We start from the raw sequence: 6,368 nt of genomic DNA, 5'->3' as shown, positions 1-6,368 counted from the left end.
GCCGCATTCCTTGACAACTTCCAGGGCACTTATGTGCGACCACCGGACACTGATGACCTAAGCCACATAATTCAGCAGCTAGAGGAATCGGCCAGGCAATTCTGTACATGGTTCCTAACAACGAAAAACCAGATAGTCGACTGTCCGAACGCAAAGGCCTTAGCGGCCTTCAAGCATAATATCCATGATGAGTGGCTTGCCCGGCACCTGGGACAGGAAAAGCCGAAATCTATGGCAGCCCTCACGACACTCATGACCCGCTTTTGCGCGGGAGAAGACAGCTGGCTAGCTCGCAGCAACAATTTAACCAAGAACCCTGGTAATTCGAATACCAAGGACAAAAGCGATAGGTCGCGTCGGAACAAACAAAAGTGTCGCGTTAACAGCGACAGCAACGAGGATACGACAGTTAATGCCGGATTCCGAGGCTACAAATCCGGTCAACGGAAAAAGCCATTCAAAAGAAATACTCAAGGTCCGTCCAGTTTGGACCGAATACTCGACCGCTTGTGCCAGATACATGGCACCCCCGAAAAGCCAGCCAATCACACCAACAGGGATTGTTGGGTGTTCAAGCAGGCAGGCAAGTTAAGAGCCGAAAACAAAGACAAGGGGCTGTATAGCGACAAAGAGGAGGAGTCCAGGCCGCCGAACACTGGTGGACAGAAGGGATTTCCCCCGCAAGTGCGGACAGTGAACATGATATACGCAACCCACATCCCCAAGAGGGAGCGGAAGCGTGTGTTACGGGACGTATATGCGATGGAGTCAGTCGCCCCAAAGTTCAACCCATGGTCCTCCTGCCCGATCACCTTTGATCGAAGGGACCACCCCACTAGCATCCATCACGGCGGCTTCGCCGCATTGGTTCTAGACCCAATCATTGACGGATTTCATCTCACAAGAGTCCTCATGGACGGCGGCAGCAGCCTGAACCTGCTTTACCAGGATATAGTGCAAAAAATGGGCATAGATCCCTCGAGGATCAAGCCCACCAAAACGACCTTTAAAGGCGTCATACCATGTGTAGAAGCCAACTGTACAGGCTCAGTCACACTGGAAGTGGTCTTCGGATCTCCGGATAACTTCCGAAGCGAGGAGTTAATCTTCGACATAGTCCCGTTCCGTAGTGGCTATCACGCACTGCTCGGGCGAACCGCATTCGCAAAATTCAACACGGTACCGCACTATGCATACCTCAAGCTCAAGATGCCAGGCCCTAGAGGAGTAATCACGGTCAATGGGAACACTGAACGCTCCCTCCGAACGGAGGAGCACACGGCAGCGCTCGCAGCAGAAGTACAAAGCAGCCTCTCTAGGCAGTTCTCCAGTTCGGCCTTCAAAAAGCTGGACACTGTCAAGCGCGCCCGGAGTACCCTACAACAAGACCGCCAGGCACGTTCTGAGCCAGCGTAGCAATGCGGCCCCAACCCTAGCCCTCGCGATATAGCAAAACCAGTGCTTCACGTACATAACTACGCTCTTGAAATACCATGGGCACAGGGGAAGGGGCACTATCACGGCACGCCCGAAATACGGCTTAAACCGCACCAGGGGCTGCCGGATTCCTTTTCTTTCTTTTTCTCTCTTACTCTCATGACTCCATACTTCGGATGACCCGTTCGGCAATTCAACTGCCGCACAAACGATGCAAGATCCAGGAAAGCAGACAAGCCACGCCGTATTATGGAATTCCCAGGTGGTCTCTATTGCGAGCAGTATACCTGTTTTTAATACAATTCCGCGGCCTGCCCCTGGCCAGGACATGTTAAATAGTCCAATTTCTTTTGCTTATCGAACTATTTGTATCGTTTCGCTTTCATATAAGCCTTTCTATAAACAATGCATAACTTTTTGTCTATTTTTTGCATTATCCTCTTTTTATATATATGTTTATTAATAACATGTTGCATCCGTACACTGTGGTACGGCAAAACTACTCCAGGGGCTTCAGCACCCATCAATATGGCATGAGAAGTCCGTACACTTTTACAAGTGCGGCACCCCGAACTTATAGCACTATATGCATCGGCTCCAAATCATGATTTGGGTCAATAGTTGGGTTTGCCCGGCTCCTATGTTTTGGTGCCTTACGTTCCGCTATATCGACTAACGTAGAACTAGGAGAACTACTGCGATTGTGCCCCAGTTGAGCTGGGCTAAGCACCTCAGTAGAGAAAGCTAAAACTGACTGTCATGATGAGGCGAGAGACCGGTCGCTGTTCGAGAGGTTTTTCAAGTCCTTAAAGACTTATGCCACTTCGAGCGAGGAACCGTCTTTGTCCGGCCAAGGCGTGGATAGCGCCCCGAACTCGGTCTTCCGAATACTAGGGGCTTCGCCGAAATTTAAAATTATAGAGTTCTATGGCTAAGTGAGAGTGTTCAAGCATTATAGTCCGATTGCCTTGTTCGTTGTGCTGAGCGCCTCCCTCGACGGACCCAATCATGGGAAAAAGAGCGCTCAGGTTTATCCCGAACACCCCAACACTAGTGGCATGGGGGCAGAAGCCGACGACTGGCCATCTCTCAATTTTTTGATAAACGGCCGCACAGAAAGTAATATTTTAAATTCAACAAGCATTGCTTAGCGCATATGAACAAGTTTTCAGCGCACAGGATAACACGAGCGAGTTCATTCAAAAATTACATCCTTGGTACATTCATCCGCCATAAGGCGGGCACCAGCCAGAACATCCTTGTAATAGTTCTCGGTCTTGCGATGCTCCTTCCCCGGCGGCGGCCCGTCCCTCACAAGCTTCTCACCGTCCAGCTTACCCTAGTGCACCTTTGCACGGGCAAGGGCCCTACGGGCACCTTCGATGTAGATGGAGCACTTGATGACCTCGAGCCTTGGACAAGCCCCCACCAGCCGCCGCACCAGCCCGAACACTACAGGAATCAGCTACTTTGCCGTCCGCCATGACGGACGGCAAATCCATGAACGGCGGACGGCAAAGGCCTTTGCCGTCAGCCGCGGACGGCAAAAGGCTCCGGCAAAGTAGGCTTCGGTAAACAGCTACTTTGCCGTCTGCTACTGATGGCAAAGTCTTTGCCGTCCACCGCAGACGGCAAAGAGAGCGCGGCAGACGGCAAAGAAGGCGGACGGCAATAATTGCGCTGTCAGTCCGTTAAGTGGCTAACGACAGGCCTTTGCCGTCCGCCGCTGACGGCAAACTTTCTAGTGTCTTTGCTGTCCGCCGTATGATGTCATCTACACGTCACTACATGGCAGGTTCTTTGCCGTCTGCCACTGATGGCAAAGTCTTTGCCGTCTGCCACTGTAGGCAAACTGACCAAACGGGTCAGCTCCCAGGAAGCACAGCTGGATGCCACGTGCCTTCTTTGTCGTCCGCGGCAGACGGCAAAGAGCCCGTTGTCGTCGGTGGCAGACGGCAAAGAGCCTGCATATTGGCTCTTTTATCTGTTTTTTATTAAATCCAACAATTTTCATCACAAATATAGATGACATATATAGATATATTTCAAAAGGCCATTACAGAGCAAACATATAAGATATCCAACACATAACTTCATCATCCAACCATATATATTACATGCATAGTTCCATCATACATAACAAGTTCAACATAGAGGCATCCAACCATATATATTACAATAGTTTCATCCAACGATACATGCATAGTTCAACGATACAAAAGAAACAGAGAAAGGGATAAGGAGCACTCCATCTATGCAAGCTTTCGTCAAGTGAATGAACTCTGCAAAATGAAAAATAAGAAAGTTAGAACAAGAAGAGTAGAACAAGAAGAAGACTAGAACAAGAAGAGTAGAACAAGAAGAAGACTAGAACAAGAAGAGTATGTCATTTATGAGCTAACTTACGTGAAATGGATCATATATGAGCTAACTAAGTTGAAATGGGTCGTTTATGAGCTAGCTAAGGTGAAATGGATCATTTATGAGCTAACTTAGTTGAAATGGGTCGTTTATGAGCTAACTAAGGTCAAATGGATTGTTTTTCAGGTAACTAAGGTGAAATGGATCTTTTTTAGCTAACTTAGATGAAATGGATCATTTATGAGCTAACTTAGTTGAAATGGATCGTTTTTGAGCTAACTTAGGTGAAATGGATCATTTATGAGCTAATCTAGTTGAAATGGATCTTTTTGAGCTAACTTAGGTGAAATGGATCATTTATAAGCTAATTTAGGTGAAATGGATCGTTTTTTAGGTAACCTAGGTGAAATGGATCGTTTATGAGCTAAATTAGTTGAAATGGATCGTTTATGAGATAACCTAGGTAAGATTGGTCATTTTGGAGTTAACCTAGGTGAAATGGGTCATTTTAAAGCTAACGTAGGTAAAATGGATCATTTAGGAGCTAATCTAGGTAAAATGGGTCATTTTTGAGCTAACTTGGATGAACTGGATCATTTCTAAGCTAACCTAGGTAAAATGGGTCATTTTAGAGCTAACTTAGGTAAAATGGATCGTCTATAAGCTAACTAAGCTAATTATGCAATTTTTGACATAAGTAAGCTAAGTACAGATCGTTTTAGAGCTAACTTAGGTAAAATGGATGGTTTTGGAGGTCAGTAAGCTTATTAAGTCATTTTGGAGGTGAAGAAGCTAAGTCTAGGTCATTATGGTAAGCATTGGAGGAAATAAAGCTAAGTCTAGGTCTTTATGCATGTGTTAAGCAAAACACTAGATAAACTTACCAAGATGTAGGAGGTGTAGGAGCGGGGTGGCTCGTGTCGGTAGCTGGAGAAGGATCGTGCGATGCTTGTCTGGAGTTACGCTGCACCAAAGATCATTTCCAATGTCTTGTTAGCATGATGACACTCAAATGTTAAGACTAGCAAGTAATGTCCATTCAATAAAACTCACCGTGGCCCCAGGAGCAATCACTGGCATCGGCGGAGCGGTCTGACCTGTCTTCTCGCACACAGACTGCACATTTGGTTTTGACGACTCAGTCATACTAGTTAGTAATGAGACAAACACTACATGAATGTTTTGGCTAATCTGCAGAAGAAACTTACCACAAGGAGCTCGTACATGGCCCTTGCCTGCATGTCATTCCGTGCCCTCTCCTCCTCCATCATCTTTGTCGTCCTCTCCTCCAACTCCCGCTGCCTCTCCGCCGCCTCCGCCAGAAGTTTCTCCATTCTATCTCTCTCACTCTGTATAGCAGCCTGCAACACCACTCACATGACCATTTGTAATCATTGATGGAAGCGCACACAATGTAATGGAGAAAGATAACTGAGTATGTATCACTAACCTTGATGGCGAGTTGCACTGGCCGTTCACGAGGCCTTATCTCAGGAGCGGAGCTCGACTGGCGCGCCTTGATCTCCGGGAGAGTGCTAGGACAACGGATAAGTCCATCTCCAATGGCTATGGAGCCATGGGACCTCCTGCCACCAGATATCATCAACAGCTCTGGATCAATGGGACCCTGGCTTGGGTTAAAGTCCTCCCCTTTCCTCGCCTTCCCCTCATCTCTATATCTCACGAGCTTGTTGTGGGAGGAGATGTTGGTGAAGTTGTTTGCATCATCGAGGTCAGACTGAGAGAAAGCCTTGACTTTCTTGAAAGAGGCAGTGTGGGCCATGGCATACAGGTCATACACCTCTGGCACCTTATCCGCCTTATTGTAGCATGCCTGAAAGAGAGAAACAATGAAAATTAGTAATTAAAGGGCTCAAGCTAGCATGATGAATGAATTGCATGAATCATGAAGCAAACCACATACCCAGTTGCGCCCGAACTGATATAAGTTGGAGCTGCCTTGATGGTGTGGCACACCTTCCATTTGGGCACGTTTGTCCTTGGCCTCGTTGTGGAGGGCTAGCCATCGTTGTGAGCACCACTCATCGACCAACACCTCCCAACAATCCATCCGATCCGCACACCATCTCGGAGGCGCCTAAGTTAGCAAATAGAAACTTGAGCGCTACGGCTAAGAATTACTAAATGAAGGAACTTAAGTAGAGAAGGCCTTAAGAATTACCTTCATGTACTGCTCCTTACTCAGGAACTTATCGCGGCACGCCGGCTTGGTCTTCTTGATACCACGCAAGGCGTAGTAGTCTCGAACAGCCTGCACCCGAGCCTCGTGCCGTAAGTTCTGGAGTAGGCGCTTGCAGACGTTCTTGATAACATGTGCCGCGTCCTCCTCGTATCCCTCCTCACACCTGTAGAATGTCTGCAATCAAATGAGACAATATTGATTAGTACAATTAATAACTAGCTAGTTGAAGATTTTTAAATGTGTAAAGGAGAAATTACCCAGAACTTTCTGATCACCATGTCTGCCCTCGTGTTGCACACGACACCGTCGATAATCTCATCCGGCGGGGCCGGGGCAGCCACGTAGTGCTCCCAGCTCAATCCAAGCT

Source organism: Triticum urartu, chromosome 5, assembly GCF_003073215.2.
Source record: "Triticum urartu cultivar G1812 chromosome 5, Tu2.1, whole genome shotgun sequence".
Lineage (NCBI taxonomy): Eukaryota > Viridiplantae > Streptophyta > Magnoliopsida > Poales > Poaceae > Triticum > Triticum urartu.
This window is presented reverse-complemented; position numbering follows the sequence as displayed.